Here is a 21097-nt window from a genome sequence, read left to right on the forward strand (position 1 = left end):
GAAATATATTGTAGGAAAGCCTATAGGCTCTGGTTGTACTTTACTGAGCTAATGTTACTCAAATACTCTACTTGGTAGCGTGATATGTAAAATACCATAAGAATAGCTGATCTGTTTTATCACCAGCAATTCATTCCCTCAACTTATAAATTACATTTATTCTTTCAAATATTTCTGAGTTGTCTTCTGACTCTGGGTGTTCATTTGTTTCCTTACATTTTTTTTCATGATTTTTGATTCAAAGAGTACTTGTGTTGTTATTCTTGCTGCCCCCTCAATATTATATATCTTCAAGCCATCAAGTGACTCCAAGAATTTATAAATCACTCCAGTAACTACATTCAGTCAATCCAATTTAGTTTACTACTAAAAATTAAAATTAAAAAAAAATATAAAAAAGATATATAAAGATGTCCAGTCTCTGCCTCAACATAAGAAGGAATTGGAAGTAATCCTTTCCTCCCTCATAATAAGAAAAATGGTGAACAACTGAAAAAAATCAATGAATCTTAGATCCTTCACAGAATTGCGATCATAGGAAAAACTATCAGCCCCCCAAATGGAGAGAGAAACAAATTTACAGAATCAGAATTTATTGGGAACAGAATCCACCACTGAATCTTCATAGAAACAATTAGAGGGAAATTGTTTTAGAGACTGTATACTAACATGAGGGATTAAAAAATTAAATTAAATCAAGCGAAACAAACTCCTGGAGACCCAACCTTGGTTGGAGGATCCATATTTTTGATTGATTTTATCCCCACCGGGTCTCAGGATGAAGCTAGGGGATATATTCACTCATGTTTATAACAGAGGAGAGGAAAAGTAATCATTTTGGAAGTAAGCTAGAAAACTCTGGCCTAAAAACTGGCTTTCCCTCAAGGAAAACTGTTTCATTTAATTTTAATTAATTAATTATTGTTATTACGTTTGTAGTACTGGGGATTGAACCCAGCAGGACTATACCATTCAGCTACATCCCCAGCCCCACTCCAATCCCTTTCTATTTTTAGAGAGGGTCTTGATTATTTGCTGAGGTTGGTTTAGAACTTGTGATCCTCCTTCCACAGTCGAGTTGAGTTGCTGGGATTACTGGTGTGTGTCACCGAATCCAGCAAGGAAAACTATTTTATCAAAGTCTAATTTAGGTTTTACCAGAAATGAATGGGTCTGAATAGAGGGAAATCCCCAACATCAGGTCTCACTAGTCTTCCGGTCTCACATAAATGGGAAAAATCAAACAGGCTCAGAAATAATCATAAAAGAGTCCAGGAACAGAGATTCATTAAACCTCATGATTGTAGGTTTCTCTTGCCCCTACATCTTACTATCACCTTAATCAAACTCTTGTATATTCACAGGGGATTGCAGCTGAAAGAACTTTAAGCTCAAGACCCTATTAAAGTCTTTTGAAACACCCAAAGGCAACAGGTAATAACAAGGACACTAGGAGAAATTTTGGTTCTGACGCAACTATGGCTAACGGTAATCTCAACACTATCTACTTCAGTCCCTCTGTAGCTTTCTTTTATTATTGTTGCTTGTATTCCTTTTAAATTTTTTTGTTTTAATTAGTTGTACAGGACAGTAGAATGTATTTATGCACTTTGATATATCACACATAGATGGGATATAATTTCTCATTTTTTCTGAGTGTACATGTTGCAGAATCATATTGGTCATGTACTCACACATATACATACAATATTAATGTCTGTTTCATTCCACTATCTTTCCTAGCCCCACATTCCCTCCTGTTCCCTCCTATCACTTCCCTCTACATAATCTAAGGTAATGCTATTCTTTCCTAGTGCTCCCCCACCTCCCTTTTTGTGAATTAGCATCCTCATATTAGAGAAGACACTAGGCCTTTGGTTTTGAGGGATTGGCTTATTTTGCTTAGTTCTCCAACTCCAACCATTTACTGGCAAGTGCCTTAATTTTACTCTTCTTTAAAGCTGAGTAATATTCCATTGAGTATATATACCACATTTTCTGTATCCATCATATATTGAGAGACACCTAGGCTGGTTCCATTGTCTAGCTATTGTAAATTGAGCTGCTATAAACATTGATGTGGCTGTGTCACTAAAATATTCTGATTTTAAGTCCTTTGGGTATAAACCAAGGAGTGATATAGCTCGGTCAAATGGTGGTTCCATTCCCAATTTTTTGAGGAATCTCCAACTGCTTTCCATAGTGGTTATACCAATTTGCAGTCCCACCAGCAATGTATGAGTGTACCTTTTTCACTACGTCCTCTCCAACATTTATTGTTGCCTGTATTCTTGATGATTGCCATTCTGACAGGAGTGAGATGAAATCTTAGAGTAGTTTTGATTTGAATTTCTCTAATTGCTAGAGATGTTGAACACTTCTTCATATATTTGTTGATAAGTTGCATTTTTTCTTCTGTGAAGTTTCTGTTCAGTTCCTTAGTCCATTTATTGATGGGGTTATTTGTTTTTTTGGTGTTAAGGTTTTTGAGGTTTTTAAAAATATTTAATTTTTTAGTTGTAGATGGACACACTATCTTTATTTTATTTTTATGTTGTTTTGAAGATCGAACCCAGGACCTTGCACATGCTAGGTGAGTGCTCTACCACTGAGCCACAATCCCGGCCCATTGAGTTCTTTATATAACCTACAGATTAATACTTTATCAGAGGTGCATGTGCTAAAGATTTTTTCTCAATCTGTAGGCTCTCCCCTCACTTTATTAATTGTTTCCTTTACTGAGAAGAAGCTTTTTAATTTGAATTCATTCCATTTATTAATTCTTGATTTTACTTCTTGTGCTTTAGGTGTCTTGTTAAGGAAGTCAGATCCTAGGCCAACATGGTAAAGATTTTGCCCTATTTTAACCCACATAAACATGGTTATGTCATCATAGACAAAGGTGCCAAAAACATTCACTAGAGAAAAGATAGCCTATTCAACAAATGGTCGTGGAAAAACTGGAAATCCATATGTAGCAAAATGAAATTAAACCTCTATCTCTAACCCTGCACAATAATCAACTCAAAGTGGATGAAAGACTTAGGCACTAGAGCAGAGACCCTGTGCCTAATAGAAGAAAAAATAGGTCCAAATCTTCACCATACTTGGCTTTTAACAAAAAATAAAAATTAAAAAACATGCCAAAGGACAAAAAGAAGAGCCAAAGTAAACATCAGAAGTAGACTCAGGTATGGCAGAGCTTATAGAATGATAAGACCAGAAATTTAACATAACTATAATTAATAGGGTAAGTAGAAAAGAAGAACTGATGGACAATATGAGCAAAAGTATGGAAATTATAAGGAAAAAATCAGGAGCATATATCAGAAATCAAAAACACTCTAATGGAAATAAAGAATGCCTTTGATGGACTTTCTGGTAGCCTAGACATGGCAAAGGGGAAAAAATGAGTTTGAATATAGGTCAATAGAAACTTCTTAAACTGAAAAGCAAAAGGAAACAGAAAAATATGGAAAAAGACATATAATAACTGTGGGACTATTAAAAAGTTTTAACGTATGAGTAATAGACATACCAAGGAGATGAAAGAGTGAAAGATACAGGAAAAATTGCATGTAAATTTCCTAAAAGTAATGAAACATATTACATTATAGGAGCAGGAAACTCAGAGAACCCTAACCAGGATAAATGTCAGAAAGAGTACATTTAGGTATACTACATTAAAACTAAAGAGAATCGGCAAGAAAATTGTAAATGAAGGTGGAGACAAGAGGGCAAACGCTATATATATATATATATATATATAAAAGAACAAGCGTAAGAATTACATAGTACTTTCTCTTCAAAAGCCATTCTAGTGAGAAGAGAATGAAGTGAAAATTTTTAAGTTTTTATTACTGTGTTATAATTACAAAATCAAGTGAGGTTCATTTTGACATTATCATTCAGGCATTGAGTATAATTGACTACATTTCATCCTCAGTATGTCCTCTTTCTCTCCCCTTCTTCCTCTCCCCCCCACCACGCCATTCCCCTTTCTCTATTCTACTGTCTTCCATTTATTTATTTATTTAAATTGGTGCTTTATAAGAATACATAAAGGTGGAATTCACTGTGTCGTATTTATATATTATACATAGCATAATTTGGTCAATTTCATTCTTCAGTTCCTCCCTTTTCCTGTCTGTCCTCTTTCCCCCTCAATCCTCTTCCTCTATTCCACTTAGTTCCCTTTTCTTTTCATGTTATCCCCTACCCCCTACCCCCTCATTTTGATCTAGTTTCTGCACATGAGAGAAAACATTCAACTCTTGACTTTCATGTCCCTAATTATTCTCTTTACTGGGCATCCCTCTTATGATTCTTGGTTCTATTCCTTTACAGATGTCATCCCATTTAGAATTCTTGGTTCTATTTCTTGAGCTTTACAGCTCTTTTTAAGGAAGTTAATGCCTGTGTCAATATGTTGGAATGTTGAGCCTATGTTTTCTTCTATTGGTTGCAAACTTTTTAGTCTAATTTCTGGGTATTTTATCCACTTTGAGTTGACTTTGGTGGAGGGTGAAATTTAGGTATCTAGTTTTATTCTTCTACATATGGATATTGTTATGGTTTAGATATTGGGTGTTTCCTAAAAGCTCATGTATGAGACAATGCTGGAAGGTTTAGAGGTGAAATTATTATGAGATCCTTAACCCAATCAGTGAATTAATCTCCTGATTGGAATTAACTGGGTGGTAACTGAGAGCAGGTAGGGTGTGGATGAAGGAGCTAGGTCTTTGGGGATATGTCTTTAGGGTATATATTTTGTTCTTTTTTAAAAATTTTTTATTGTTGGTTGTTCAAAACATTGCATAGTTCTTGACATATCATATTTCACACTTTGATTCAAGTGGGTTATGAACTCCCATTTTTACACCGTATACAGATTGCAGAATCACATTGGTTACACATCCACTGATTTACATATTGCCATACTAGTGTCTGTTGTATTCTGCTGTCTTTCCTATCCTCTACTATCCCCTCTCCCCTCCCCTCCCCTCCCATCTTCTCTCTCTACCCCATCTACTGTAATATATTTTGTTCTTGATGAGCTGAGTTTAGCTTGTCTCTGCTTCCTGATTTTCATGCTCTGAGCTTATTTCTCCTCCATGCTTTTTATGCCATGATATTCTACCTCATCTCAGGTCAAAGCAACAAAGTTGACCATCTATGAACTATAACTTCTGAAATTGAGCCCCAAATAAACTTTCTTCCTCTAAAATTGTTCTTTTCAGGTATTTTGGTCACAGCAATGAAAAAGCTGACTAAAGCACATATCAAATTTTCCCAGCACCATTTCACAAAAAGGTTATCTTTCTCCAATGTATTTTGATAGCTTTGTCAAAGATAAGATGACTATATCTATTTGGGTTTTTCTCTGTGTCTTCTATTTCATTGGTATTCATGTCTGTTTTGATGCTGGTACAATGCTATTTTTGCTAATATACCTCTTTGGTATAATTTGAGATCAGGTAATTTGGTGCCTCCAGCATTTGTTTTTTTTTTTTTTTTTGCTTAGAATCGCTTTGACTACTCTTGGTTATTTATTCTTCCAAATAAATTTTAGAACTGTTTTACCTAGTTTGGAGGAAAATGTCTTTGGTATTTGTGATGAGGATTGAGTTGAATCTTTGGGTAGTATGGCCATTTTGATAATATTATTTCTATCTATCCAAAAACATGGGAAGACTATCCATCTTCTCAAGTCTACTTAAATATCATTTTTCAGTGTTCTATAGTTTTCATTTTAGAGGTCTTTCACTTCCATGTTTAGATTTATTCCCAAATGCTCATTCAATTATTTTTGTTATGTTCTTGTGAATGAGATAGTGTTCCTGATTTTTTTAAGTAGGTTCATTAACATAGTAGTATAGCCTTTCAGTTTTTTCTTCATTCAGTACGATGCTAAATTTGGGTTGGTCACATATAGCCTCTATACGGTTGAGTTAAGTTCCTTCTATCCTGAATTTCTCCAGTATGTTTAACATGAATGTATGCTGGATTTTGTCAAAGGCTTTTTCTGCATCTCCTGAAATAATCTTGTGATTCTTATCTCTAATTTTATTTTTATGTGGTGAATTACATTTATTGATTTATGTATGTTGAACCAACCTTGCATCCTGGGATGAATCCCACTTGATCATGGTTTATAATCTTCTAAACGTTTTTGAATGGCATTCACTAATACTTTATTAGGAATATTTTTTTTCATCAGGGTTATTCGTCTGTAGTTTTCTCTCCTTGATCTGTCTTTGTCGATTTTGGAGTCAGAATGATACTCATGTCACCAGTTACCAATGAAGAGTTCTGCTCTCTCATGTGTTGAAGTATATACAACATTACAGAAGCATGCTGAGGCAAGCATATAAAGAGAGGTTTATTTAAAAAGGGGTAACACAGAGTTCTCCCAGGAGGAGAAGGGGGCCATAGCTGGTATCCTGGTATCTCAAGAAGTGAGGGTATTTAGTCTTTTTTTATAGGTCTTAGGCTTCCTTTGTTCTCTTGCTCTTTTTTTCTTATCCTTTTCCTTCCTGCATATGTGATTAGGCCCAGGAGATGATCAATGGGATGACCAAAAGGTGTGAAGCAGATGGACAGGGGTGAGTTGGGGGTGTGGGGAAGTTCAGATGGATCAGCCCATGACACATTAATTAACAATTTTTATAACTTCCTGTAGGGAGGGGCAATTCCTAGGACAGGTTATCTTATCAATAGGTTTGAGCAGGGGCAGGTTATCTTTTTTTTTTCTTTCTTTCTTTCCTTTTATTTTTACTTAATAAAGTGTTTACTTTATTTCTCTCCTGTTTTTTAGTTGATTTTAAAAAAATGACAGTGGAATGCATTATAATTTTTATTACATGTATACAGCACAGTTTTCATATCTCTGGTTATATATAAAGTATGTTGACACCAATTCATGTCTTCATACATGTACTTTGGATGGTGATGTCTTTCATATTCTACCATCTTTGCTGATCCCCTGCCCTCTCCCTTTCCCCCCACCCCTCTGCCCTATCTAGAATTCATCAATTCCTCCCATGTTCCATTCCCCATCCCTCTATGAGTTAGCCTCCTTATATCAGAGAAAACATTCAGCATTTGTTTTTTTTGGGATTGGCTAACTTTACTTAGCATTATCTTCTCCAATACCATGCATTTACCTGTAAATGCCATGATTTTATTCTCTTTTATTGCTGACTAAAATTCCATTGTGTTTATATGCCACATTTTTGTATCCATTCATCCACTGAAGGGCATCTAGGTTGTCTCCACAGTTTAGCTATTGTGAATTGTGCTGCTATAAACATTGATGTGGCCGTGTCCCTGTAATATGCTCTTTTTAGGTCCTTTGGGTATAGTCCAAGAAGAGGAATAGCTGGGTCAAATGGTGGTTCCACTCCCAGATTTCCAAGGAATCTCCATACTGCTTTCCATATTGGCTGCACCAATTTGCAGTCCCACCAGCAATGTATGAGTGTATCTTTTTCCCCACATCCTCACCAACACATATTATCTTGATAGGGTGGAAGAAGGGTTCTGAAGGCATTTCAATTCCTCAGGAGGCTGTCTCCAACTTCCTGGATTCATCAAATTGGCCTCTTTGATCAGACCTGACACACTATCTATACCAACTAATTGTCTGTCTAATTCTGTCTTCAATACTAGCTTCACAGAATGAATTCAGGAGAGTTTCCCCCTTTTGTATTTCATGAAATAATTTAAGCAAGATTGACATTGGGAGTCTTGCCTTTTCTTTGTTGAAAGACTTTTAATTGCTGATTTAAACTCATTGTTTGATATTGTTCTATTTAGGTTTTCTTCATGATTCAATTTAGGTTAATCATATATATCTAGTAATTTGGCAATATCTTATAGCTTTCCTGTTTATTGGAGTGTAAATTTTCAAAATAGGTTCTAACAGTCTTGAGGGGTTCAGACACGTCTGTGGTGATATTTCATTTTTTAATCTCTGATTTTGTTGACTTGGGTCTTCACTCTTTCTTCTGATGAGTTTGGCAAAGGATTTGACAATCTTGTTAGTTTTTCAAAAAACAACTTTTTGTTAAATTGATATTTTGTATTTTTTAATTTTCAATTTTATTAATTTTGGTTCTGATTTTTAGTATTTCCAATCTTCTTCTGATTTTGGAATTAGTTTGATGTTGAGAGCCACAGCCGAAGGGGCCCCAGCAAACTTTCAGACTGCCAGCTGATGATTGGCTCACAGTGGCCCCAGCAACATCTAGCTGATTGGCTCCTCTATGGTGATGCTCATTGGGCTATTTCCCTGCCCTTTCAGACCAGGGAGCTGCTCATTGGGAGACTTTTTTTTGGCTCTGCCCACGCGACCCAGCCAATTGGCCTCAAGAGCAGGAGGATTTTGGGAGGTGGGGAGGCTTGTGGTTTTGGGGAGAGGCTTGTGGGAAGCCGGTGGTGGCAGTTGGGCTCTGAGGGTTTTTCCTGAGGAGCTGTTTTGTTTGGCGTGTGTGGTTCTAAAAATAAAGTTAGTTTCTTTTGACAAGTGGCTCCTGATTGTGCCCAGCCAGACTGTGGCAGTTTGAACTTATTATTATAGGACCAACATTAGAGTATTTATTTGGGATCTATTTGGAGGAGGGGAGGTACCAAAGATTAAATTCAGGGGCACTCAACCACTGAGCCTAATTCTCAGCCCTATTTTGTATTTACTTTAGAGAGAGGGTCTCACTGAATTGCTTAGCACCTTGCCATTGTTGAGGCTGGCTTTGAACTTGAGATCTTCCTGTCTCAGACTCCCAAACTGCTAGGATTATAGGCATAAGCCACCACTCCTGGTGGGATCTATTGTTTCTAATGTAGGCATTCTTGCTATATGCATTTCCTCATAGAACTAATTTTATGCTTTCCCATAGATTTTAATGTTATATGTATCTTCTCATTTGTTTCTAAAAATTTTCATATTTCTTCCTTGATTTTTTTTCAATGACCCATTCCTCATTCAAAGTGTATTATTTAATCTCCAAGTGTTAAAATGCTTTATTTTTATTTACTTGCAATTTCATTTCATTATTATCTAGTAGGATATAAGAATTATCTTTTTGTTGTTGTTGTTGTTGTTGTTAAGACTTTCTTTGTATCCTAAAATGTGGTTTATCTTAGAGATGATTCCGTATGCAGCAGAGAAGAAAATGAATTCAGTTGATGGTTGAAATAGTCTATAAATGTCTGGTAACTATAGAATTTTATTAATAGTATTTTTTAGTTCTGAAGAGCCTTTACTTACTTTATGTCTGGATAACCTATTGGTGAGAGATGTGTATTAAAAAAGCCCAATATTGTTGTATTGGAATCATTTTATTCTTTATATCTAGTAGGGTTTCTTTTATATATATGAATGCACTGATGTTAGGATAAATATTTTTAATTATTATTTTATTTGTTGGGTGTACTGTTGTGTCAACATACAATTAACCAGTAAGAAATGACCTTTCTTGTCTCTTCTGATTAATTTTGACTTGTAGCCTACTTTGTCATAAATGAGAGTAGCTATTCCTGCTTGCTTTTGGTCTCCTTTTGCATAGTGTATCTTTTTTCATCTTTTCACCTTCAGCCTGTGAGTGTCTTTGTCTGAAAGGTGAAACTCTTGTAAACAGCATTTGATTGGGTCTTTTCTTTTGATTCATTCTGCCAGTCTATGTCTTTTGATTGAAGAGTTTAGATATTTACACTCAGTGTTATTATAGAGAGGTGATTTTTCAGGTAATTTTGATTTATTTCTGATGCTTACTTTAGACTTCATTCTCCTTGAATTGACCATTCATTCAGTAATATTTATTCATATGCTGGCTCTGGTATTTATTTTTATTTCTTCTGGATGAAATATCTCATTGAATGTAGTTTGTGTTTTGTGGTGCTGGATTAGTGGTTATGAATTCATTTATTTTCGGCCTATTATGAAATTTTTTTAAAAATTTTTATTTCATCTTCAATTCTTCAGGATAAATTTGCTGGATAAAGTAATCTTGGTTGGCACCTGTTTTATGTCAGGGCTAGTTCTCCTTGCTTTTAGCATTTGACCTGAGAAATTAGAACAAAATCTTGTTGACCTTCTTCTAAATGTAATTTTTTTTTTACAGATTTTAGAATTCTATCTTTGTTTATGCTTAAAATTAGGCATTTTAATTATAATATGTCTTGGATAAGATCTTTTTGGATCTTGTCTATTTGAGTTTGCAAATGCCTCTTATATTTGGACTTCCATCTCATTTCTAAGGCTTGAACACCTTTTTTTAAATATTATTTCATTGGAAAGGTTATGTATCTCTTTAGTCTATAGTTTGGTACCTTCTCCTCTTATATTTGGTCTCTTAATGTTATACCAGATTTCATGAATATTTTGTTCATGGTCTCTTAACATCTTCTCTTTACTCTTGACTTTATTTTCAAGATTATATGCTTTGTCTTCAAGGTCTCAGAATATATTTTTTAAGTGGTCTAATCTATTGGTAAGGTTTCAACTGAAATTTTAATTTGATTTCTTGAGTCTTTCATTTCTATGATTTCTGTTTGATACTTTTTCAGGAAGTATGTTTCTGTGTTAAAATGTTCATTCACTTCATGCATATTTTTTCTTAGTTCATGCCTTAAATATTATGTAAATCCACTGAACATTTTAAATACCACCTTTCTAAATTATCTTTCTTGCACCTTCTCCACTGTAGTGTCAAAGGGGTTAGTTGCATTGGGAAAAATTTGAGGTGGCTTGTTCCTTTTATTTTTCATATTGTTAGTACCCTATATATATTCTGAAATAATTATATCTTCTGATTTTTATATAAGGGAATTTTTTAAATATATTTTTTTATTTACATTTTAGTTTTTGGCAGACACAACATCTTTGTTTGTATGTGGTGCTGAGGATCAAACCCGGGCTGCACCCATGCCAGGGGAGCGCGCTACCACTTGAGCCACATCCCCAGTCCCATAAGGGAATTTTTTGTGAGGTGCTTTTTCTTTAATGTTTCCTGGTTTAGGCAACTGTTGTCAGTATTTTCACTCAGTTTGAACTTCCAATTCTGACCAGTCTCTAATACTACAATGAGAGAAGATACTAATCTCTAGTAATTATAACTACCTCGGCACAATGCCTTATACTTCCTAAAAACCTACTAACAATGTTTGTCTGCAGCCCACTAGTCTATTATTTTTGGTCTGATTTTTTTATGCAGGGTGTTTTCTTTCTGGAATTTCAGTTATTGTGCAGCTTGTTTATTCTCAGCTCTGACCCAGAGTAGTCAAACTTGTTAGGGGAGTTTGTATGCAGGATTTCAATGCACAGTTTCACTCCTTTCTTCACTGGACAGCTCTAATAACCTCCTCTTTCTTAGAGTCTGAGACCACATGCTGGGAGGAGAGTGATATTTATTAGCATATCTTCCAACCTTTTCTAGGCTTGGAATACATGACTCTGATGTCATCAAATTTTGTCTCAATTTAATTTGTCTCCATTACCCACTCCCCACAGTATCAGCCATGCCCTAATCCCAATGCTCAGATAACCTGATTCAAGCAGGAGACTTCTGTAGTCTTCTCGGCTTTGTAGACTCAATTTTCCAATGCTGAATTGCTGTTTTGATTCATTCTTGGAGAGCTGCTGTGATAGGGTGGCTTCCTCGGAAATACCTCTGAATTTACCCCAAAGGGATAGACTACAGAATTTAAAAGGGTGTTAAAGTATAATTTATTAAAAGTAAAGAAATTGGGACAGAAAGGCAAAAGGAGGGTTAGAATATTCAAATTGTAAGAGGAGAGAAAGTGAAAGCTAATTGTGCATGAAGTCCCTAAAAATAGAGAAAGTAGAATAAAAACAAGATGCAAGATGTTTTGTTATTAGAGGAAGATGTGAGGAGAATAAGAGTAATGAGACAAGCAAACAAATAGAGTGGAACTACACCAACCCTGCAATATCAAACAACAAAATAAAAAATAAAAACCTAAGTTTAAAAAAAGTTATAAGATGGTGTGAAGGGGAAGAAAATAAAAGAGAGAGAGAAATGTGTTACAGTAGATGGGGTAGAGAGAGGTGATGGGAGGGGAAGGGAGGGGAGGGGAGGGGGGATAAGAATGGCAGCAGAATACAAAAGACACCAGTACGGCAGTAGGTATAATCCTGGCTGTATAACCAATGTGATCCTGCAATCTGTACACGTGGAAAAAATAAGAATTCATACCCCATTTGAATCAAATGAATGATATGTCAAGAGCATTGTAAAGTTTTGAGCAACTAATAAAAAAATGTTGTTAATCTTTAAAAAAAAGTTACTCTGTCTTAGAAAACAGAACATTATAGTAAAGGTTAATAAAAGGGAATAATGAAATAGGGGAAAAGCCCCAAATAACATGTGAGTTTATATGTTATATATATATACATATGTGTATATATATATATACACATACAATCAGCAAATACAGCCACCAACAACTAAAAAAGAAAAAGACAATTTTATTTATTTATTTATTTATTCATTTATTTGGTAAAAAAGATTGAATCCAGGAGGCTTAACCACTGAGCCACATCCCCAGCCTTTCTTATTTTTATGTTTTAAATTTTTGAGACAGAGTCTTGCTAAGCTGCTTAGGGACTTGCTGAGTTACCGAGTCTGACTTTGAATTTACAATCCTCCTTTCTCAGCCTCCCAAATTGCTGAGATTACAGGGAAAAAAAGTTCTTAATTAAAAATGCTTAAATTTTTCCACTAGGGTAACTTGAGTTTAGTATTTACATCCTATTCCAGACTGTCCTGTCCCTTGCTTCTTAGGTTATATACCTCTTGGGACCAACTTCCTTTTGTGATTTTCATCACTCCACCTGCTGAAGAAGATGAAAAGTGAAAGTGGTTGAAGTGATGGCCTCTCTCTGCTTGCCAGGATAAGGGGGTTGGATCTGGAAGTAACTTTGTTGGAATTTTGGACGTTTTAGATTCCTGCTTTTCGTGATTGGAAGTGGTGCAAATATCCAGTTGGGGAGTTTGGGCTGCTGGAGTTGATTCTATAGAGAACTTTGCTTGAGGTATGTACTCTGGAGTGACTAAACCTTTATGCCTCTAGGGCTAGGTAGATTTTGACTTTAGCTCAGCATTTGAGATTCTAGCATCTCCCCAGAGCTTTTCTCACAGGGTGGGGTGACAGATCTCTCTGAGTATATGGTGCACAGAAGGTTTTCTGTAACCCACCCACCAACCCAATATGAATCTCCAAGTCTAGGTCCTTGAATGTAATTATGCCCACTTGATCACTTCTTCCCAATAATTTTCCGGAAGTCCTTTTTACCACAGAACTCAAAAGAAAATAAGGTTGTACTTTCATGTATCCAATGTAATCACACTGGCCTGAACAGTTTCCCTGATTCTTTTCTGCAAGTTATCCACATGCCACTAGGCTCAAAAGGAGACCAGATTGCACTCCCTCTGTACCTCTGTCTTGAACCCCCCTGGGATCCACTATTCTCTAAAACTGTTTAGGGATCATTATTTTCCAGGTGTGCTTTAGCTCATGGACTAAGCACTGGCTGAGACAGAGTGGAAGTATTTCTTAAGGATTCTAGGATTCCCATAGGAATATGAGTTGATGTGAACCCCTCAAACGGGATCCCCAACTTGGTTTTCACTTAGAAGTTGAAAAACATGGAGGACATTTTTTTTGTGTGCCAAATTAGTCTGCAGTGTTTCATTTCCCCTTTGTGTTGCCCCTTCCTTTGTGGTGACAGCACCAGTCAGTGTTGCTGCCATGTTTGGGTATATTATATCCTCTATTTATTGCACCAGAATCTTTGAGCTTCTCCAATCTCTGACAGACAAATAATGATTTATAATAGTTTTCTTCAAACACCCTCCTTATTATGAAGTCCTATTCCTGTCTTTCAAATTACAAATAATAGAGTAAATGGGAAGCACCTCTTTTCTTTACTCTTCCATCTTGCAATCTCTGTAGTGAAATATTTTTTTTACAAACTACACTCCACACATGCACACATACACATCTAGAACACTACCATTCACAAGTAAAAGAAGAATAAAGAATTTTTCAGACACATAAAAATGATGGAAAATTGTCACCATCACATATTGCATACTAGAAATGTTACAAGAGGTTTTACAGAGAGAAGGAAAATCACAGAGGTCAGAATCTTGGATCAACATAAAGAAAAAGTGTTCCTTTTTGTCTTTTTAAAGAATTAATGAGGTAAAATGAAATACTTTGGTTTTCTTAATTGTGTTAAGAACTAACAATTTTTCAGAATAATAATAGTAATGATATATTTCAAAACAAAAAGAAATATAATCTTATAAAATATTTAGTTAAATCAGAGAAGACAGAAAAAAATTTAAAACCAAGTAAAGGAAGAAAAGAACAAGGGTAATGAATAGGAAACAGTTGCAAATATAATACATATTAATCCATTTATATCAATAATCATTTTAAATGTGAATGACTTAAATATACCAATTAAAATATAGAGAATTTGGGAGTAGATAAAAATAAAACCTATATGTTTTCCACAAGAAGCTCAGTTTAAATTAAAACAAAAAGGATAAGTTAAAAGGAAAGGAACAGAGAAAGGCATGCAATGCTAATACCAAGTAAAAGAAAAATGGATAGCTAAATTAATTTTAGACAGAATTCAGAGTGAGGAGAATTGCTACAAAATTGAAAACAGGTTAGTTCTTCAATAAGAAGAAAAAAATCTTTCATGAGTATGACCTAACAACAGAGAATCAAATATATGAGTCTAATAAAACAGTAAGGATAAATAAACAAATCTGACATTTTAGCTGGAGATTTCCAAACCCTGTCTATCAGTGGTTTATACATCCAACAGAATATCAGTAAGGATATAGTTAAACTGCAAAGTATCATCAACAACTGGATCTTATGTATATTTATATTTATTTTATTCAATAACAGCAGAATACACATTCTTCTGAAGCTCGCATGGAACATTCCACAACACAGACCATATTCAAGGGCATAATACATGCCTTTACAAACTTAAAAGAAGATAAATCATACTAAGTATACTTTCAGACCACAGTGGTTTTAAACTGTAGCTGAAAAATGAAAATATAGCTTGAAATTCCAAATATTTAAGAATAAACAATACTTCTAAAGAATATATGGGTCAGAGAAGTCTCAAGAGAAATTTTAAAATATAATGAGCAAACGGATGGGGTTGTGGCTCAGTGGTAAAGCGCTTGGCTAGCACATGCGAGGCCCTGCATTTGATCCTCAACACCACATAAAGATAAATAAATAAAATAAAGGTATTGTGTCCAACTACAACTAAAAAATAAATATTAAAAAATTAAAATTTTCACAATGCACTGAAAGCAAGTGTTAGAGGGAAATCAAAAGCTTTGGATCCATATATGAGGAGGGAAAGATCTGAAATCTATAATATAAGCTTTCTCCTGTGGAAACGAGGAAGAGTAATAAAATAAATCCAAGTGAACACAAGAAAAGAAATCAAAGTCAGAGGAGAAATCAGTGAATTTGAAAAATGGGGAAACAGAAAACAAAAAACTCACTTTCTGAAAAAGATCAGTATAATTTATAAACCTGTATTTAGATATTTCAATATTCAAAATAAATTTTAGACTAGGCATGTGGTGCATGCCCGTAATCCCAGGGAGTCTGAGACAGGAGGATTATAAATTCAACGCCAGCCTCAGAAACTTAGTGAAACTTTGTCTCAAAACAAAAAATAAAAAGGGATCTGGATATATCTCAATGGTGGAATACCCATGGGTTCAATACCCAGTACCAAAAAAAAAATGATAAATATTATAATTCATGTCATTATAATTCATGTTAAGGAGAAAAAAAAGTCACATGATTCTATCAACAGATGTGAAAAAATAATTTGACAGAATCTAACATTTTTCCTGATGAAAATTCTCAATGTTTTGGTTTGAATCTGGAATATCCCCCAAAGGGTCTTGTGTTGAAAGATTGGTCACCATCTGGTGGTGCTACTTGGAAGAGAAGAAAACTTTAGGAGACAGAACCTAGTTGGAGGAAGTGGGTCACAACCCGATAAGTCCTTGAATGGTATATCTTGTTCTTGTTTCCTTTCTCTTTTTCTGTTTCCTAGCTTTCATGAAGTAGGAGCTCTGTTCCACAACATGCTTCCTGTCAATATATTCTATATAACTACAGGACAAAAATAACAGAGCCAACTGACCATGGATGGAAAGCTCTGAAATTAGAAACCAAAATAAATTTTTATTCTTTTAAGTTAGTTTGCTCAGGTATTTTGTCACAATGATGGAAAACTAATACACTCAGACAACACAGACTAGGGAAGAAATAGCTCAACTTGATAAAGATTATGAAAAGCAAACACACAATTAGCATCAGACTCAGTAGTAAGCAACATGATGCTTTCTCCCTAATATTGAGAATAAGGCAATGTTATGTTTTGGATGTGATGGGTCCCAAAAGCTCACGTGTGAAATGGTGAAAGAATATTCAGAGGTGATATGATTCGGTTGTAAGAGCCTTAACCAAATCAGTGAATTAATCCCCTGATGGGGGTTAACTGAGTGGTAACTGAAGGTGGGTAGGGTATGACTTGAAGAGGTGGGTTATTGGGGGCTTGTTTGGGGAGAATATATTTGAGACAAGCTCAGACATGCTCTCTGCTTCCTGATGATCATGTGAGCTGCTTCCCTCTGCTACATTTTTCCACCATGATATTCTGCCTCACCTCAAGCCCTGAGGAATTAAGTTAGCTGTACCTGAACTGAGACCTCTGAAACCATGAGCCTACAAATAAATTTTTTATTCTATAAAGTTGTTCTTGTCAGGTCTTTTAGTTAGAGCAGTGAAAAAGCTAACTAGAACAAGCAAGGATATTACTTTTACCCCTACTATTAACACTTGACTGGAAATTATGGCTAATTTCATAAAACAAGATGAGGAAATAAAGTTATACATTTTTAGGAGAAAAAAAAGTTTTTTAGTTTTTCGAGGGCATGATTGTCTAGGTAGAAAATTTCTAAGAATCAACAATAGATCTCCTAGATCTGAAGGTGATTATGTCAAGGTTGTAGGATACAAGTTTATATATAAAGGTGAGTGCTTTCCTATGTACCAGAAATTAGCAAATGGAATTTGAAAATAAAATCACCTTACAAAATGTGTACACAGTCTATATAAGCAAATGTACAAAACTGTGATGAAGGAAATCAGAGAAGCGCTAAGTAAATGGAGAGATCGTATATATTCATAGAAAGATTCGTTCTTTTAAGAGATTATTTTTCTCCCAATATGAGTTATGCATTCAATATAACACCAATCAAAATTTCAGAAAGTTACCTTGTGGACACCAACAAATTAATTCTAAGATTTATATGAACAGACAAAAGATCCATAATAGAGAACACAATACTGAAGGAAAAGAACAAAGTTGGAGAACCTGCCCTACATACCTCAAGTCTTGCTATAAAACTACAGTCATGAAGAGAGGATAATGTTGATGAAAGAATAAAAAGATACACGAATAGATCATAATAAAGAGCTCAGAAATTGATCAAAAACAATAGAGTCAATTTATCTTTGACCATGAAGTGAAAGAACTTTCATAAAGAAAGGATAATCTGTTCAACAAAATGTACAAGAACAGGATCTCAGTGTGCTGCTTAGGGCCTCATCAAGTTGCTGAAGCTAGCCTTGAACTTGGGATCATTCTGTTTCAGCCTCCTGAGTCATTGAGATTACAGGTTTGCTCCATTACACTCTGCTGAATTTTTATGTAAAACACTAAGCTCATAACCCATGAAGGAAAAAATACAATTTGGATTGCATTAAAATTAGAAACATCTGCCCTGTGAAAGACATCATTAAAATAACAAAACATAATCTACAGATTTGGAAAAATATATTTGAAAAAACATATCTCTGAAAAAGGATTGTTATACAAAAATAGGAAAAATTCTTATAACTCATAAATTAGAAATAAAATAGACTAAATAAAAATTGGGCAGTTCTAAGATACCTCGCCAAAGAAGATATACAAATGAAAAATAAAATGCCATGATTTCATTCTCTTTTATTGCTAAGTAATATTCCATTGTGTATACATGCCACATTTTTTTTAATTTGTTCATCTATTGAAGGGCATCTAGGTTGGTCCTACAGATTAGCTATTGTGAATTGTGCTGCTATAAACATTGATGTGAGTGTGTCCCTATAGTATGCTGTTTTTAAGTCCTTTGGGTATAGACCAAAGAGAGGGATAGCTAGGTCAAATGGTGGTTCCATTCCCAATTTTCCAAGAAATCTCCATACTGCTTTTCATATTGGCTGCACCAATTTGCAGTCCCACCAGCAGTGTATGAGTGTATCTTTTTCCCCACATCCTTGCCAACACTTATTATTGTTTGTCTTCATAATAGCTGCCATTCTGACTGGACTGAGATGAAATCTTAGAGTGGTTTTGACTTGCATTTCTCTAATTGTGACATTTGCAGGTAAATGGATGGAGTTAGAGAAGATAATGATAAGTGAAGTTAGCAAATCCGAAAAAACCAAATGCGGAATGTTTTCTTTGATATAAGGAGACTGATTCATAGTGGGATAGAGAGAGGGAGCCTGAGAGGAATAGATGAACTCTGGATAGGGTAGAGAGGTTAGAGGGGAAGGGAGGAAGCATGGGTTTATAAATGATGGTGGAATGTGATGATCATTATTATCCAAATTACATGTATGAAGACATGAATTGGTGTGAATATACTTTGTATACAACCAGCGATATGAAAAATTGTGCTCTATATGTGTAATAAAAATTGTAATGTATTCCACTGTTATATATAAATAAAAATAAAAAAGGAAAGCTCTACAAAGAGTGGCATAGTTGAATGATATGATAGTTCCATATTCAGCCTTTTGGGAAACTCCATATGATTTCCCAATTGGCTATACTAATTACATTCCGATCAACAGTGTATAAGAGTACTTTTTTTCTCACATCTTCACCAACATTTATTGCTATTTGCATTTATAATTGCTATTCAAACTATAGTGAGATAAAATATCAGTGTAGTTTTTATTTCTTTCCTTGATGACTAAATACGTTAAACATTTTTGTCTTCATAGAATTTTGCCCATTTGTAATTTGTACTTCTTCCTTTGATAAATGTTGGCTCATTTTATTTGCTCATTTATTGATTGGGTCATTTGATTGTTTAATTTTGAGTTTTTTGAGTTCATTATATATCCTGGATATCTATTCTGTCCTTGGTATTTATCAAAAAAAAAAGAATTAAAATCAACATGCTTTAGAGGTACATACCCATTCTTATAGCAGCACAATTCATATTAGCCAAGTGAAGGAATCAGTCTAGGTGTCTGTTGATAGGTGAATGGATAAAGAAAATGTAATATATATGTGTACACATATATAGGCATAGATGTATATACACACTATAGGTAATATGTACACATACACACATGCATGTACATACATACAGAATGGAGTTTTATTCAGTAATAAGTAAGAATAAAATTTTAATTTTCAGAAAAATGAATGGGACTGAAGGCCATAATTTTAAGAAAAACAAATCAGATTCATGGAGAAAAGTATTACCTATTTTTCTTCATATATGAAAGCTAAAGAGAACATATGGAAAATTATGGAGACCACAAAAAGTAGAATGGTGACCATTAGTGTAAAGAAAAGGGATTGGAAAGAGAGGAGGGAAGAGTGAGAGGTATTTGGGAACAAAATTGACCAAAAAATTTTATATACGTGTGATTATGCCACAAGGAAACCCACCATTCTGTATAATTGAGATGAACCAGTAAAAATGCTCTACATCATTTACCACAATGGAAGTGCAAATTAAAACATGAATGAGATACCACTACATACCTGTTGGAATGGCTGAAATCCAAAACACTGACAATACCAAATGCTGACAAGGATATGAAACAACAAACACTGTTAGTCAGGGTAGTAGGGATGCAAATAGAATAGCCACGTTGGAAGACTATATGGAAACTTCTTACAAAGCTAAAGATAGCCTTACTATATACTATTGCAATTAGACACCTTGGTTGAAATGAGTTACCGAAATAAGCTGAAAACATGCCCCCACATAAAAAAAGAACATGAATGTTAATAGCAGCTTTATTTTATAATTAAAAAGAAAAAAACACTGGAAGCAACCAAAATGTTCTTCTATGGTAAAAGGATAAACTATTTCATATCCATAAAATGGAATGCTATTCAGTGTAAAAAAAAAACAAAATGAGTACTCAAATAACAAAAAGACATGGAGGAATCTTACATGAATATTGCATATAAATGGAAGAAGCAAGTCTGAAAACAACATATTATATGATTTGAATTGTGAGATATTCCATAAAAGGAAAACTATAGACTCAATAAAAAGATTACTGTTTCCTAGGAATTGAAGGAGTAAGGTGAAGTGGGAAGGAACAGTAGTTGAAGTACAGAAGATTTTTAGGACAGTGAAACTATTATGTCTAATATAGTAATGGTGGATACATGCCATTATTCATTTGTCAAAATCTAAATAAATGTACAGCATAAAAATAAATCCTAATGTAGATAATGTCTATCATTAAAAATGCATCAATATTAGTTCCTCAACTGTAAGAAATTGGTTGGACTTACACTAATGTATAATATTCATAATAGGGAAAATTCCTTGGAGATAATTTGAGAATCTAGGTACTTACTGCTGAAAATTTTTATGTAAGCATAAAACTGTTCTAAAAAATAAAGTTCTTTATCGGGTTTTTTTTGGTAAATATGTTCTTCAAGCCTGTGACTTTTTTCTGTTCCCATTACAGTGTCTATTGCAGGACAGAAATTTTTAATTTTAATGAGGTCCACTTCATCAATTCTTTCTTTCAAGAATTTTGCCTTTGGTGCTGTGTATCTCAAATGTTATTACCAACCCAAGGTCACAGTGGTTTTATTTTTTGCTAAAACTATAAACCTCTATATTATTTTCCATAAGATTTACAACTCTGCATTTAGGTATTTATTTGTGTCAATTTTTGTTAAACGTATAATGTGCGTCTA

Source organism: Ictidomys tridecemlineatus, chromosome 9 (assembly GCF_052094955.1).
Source record: "Ictidomys tridecemlineatus isolate mIctTri1 chromosome 9, mIctTri1.hap1, whole genome shotgun sequence".
Lineage (NCBI taxonomy): Eukaryota > Metazoa > Chordata > Mammalia > Rodentia > Sciuridae > Ictidomys > Ictidomys tridecemlineatus.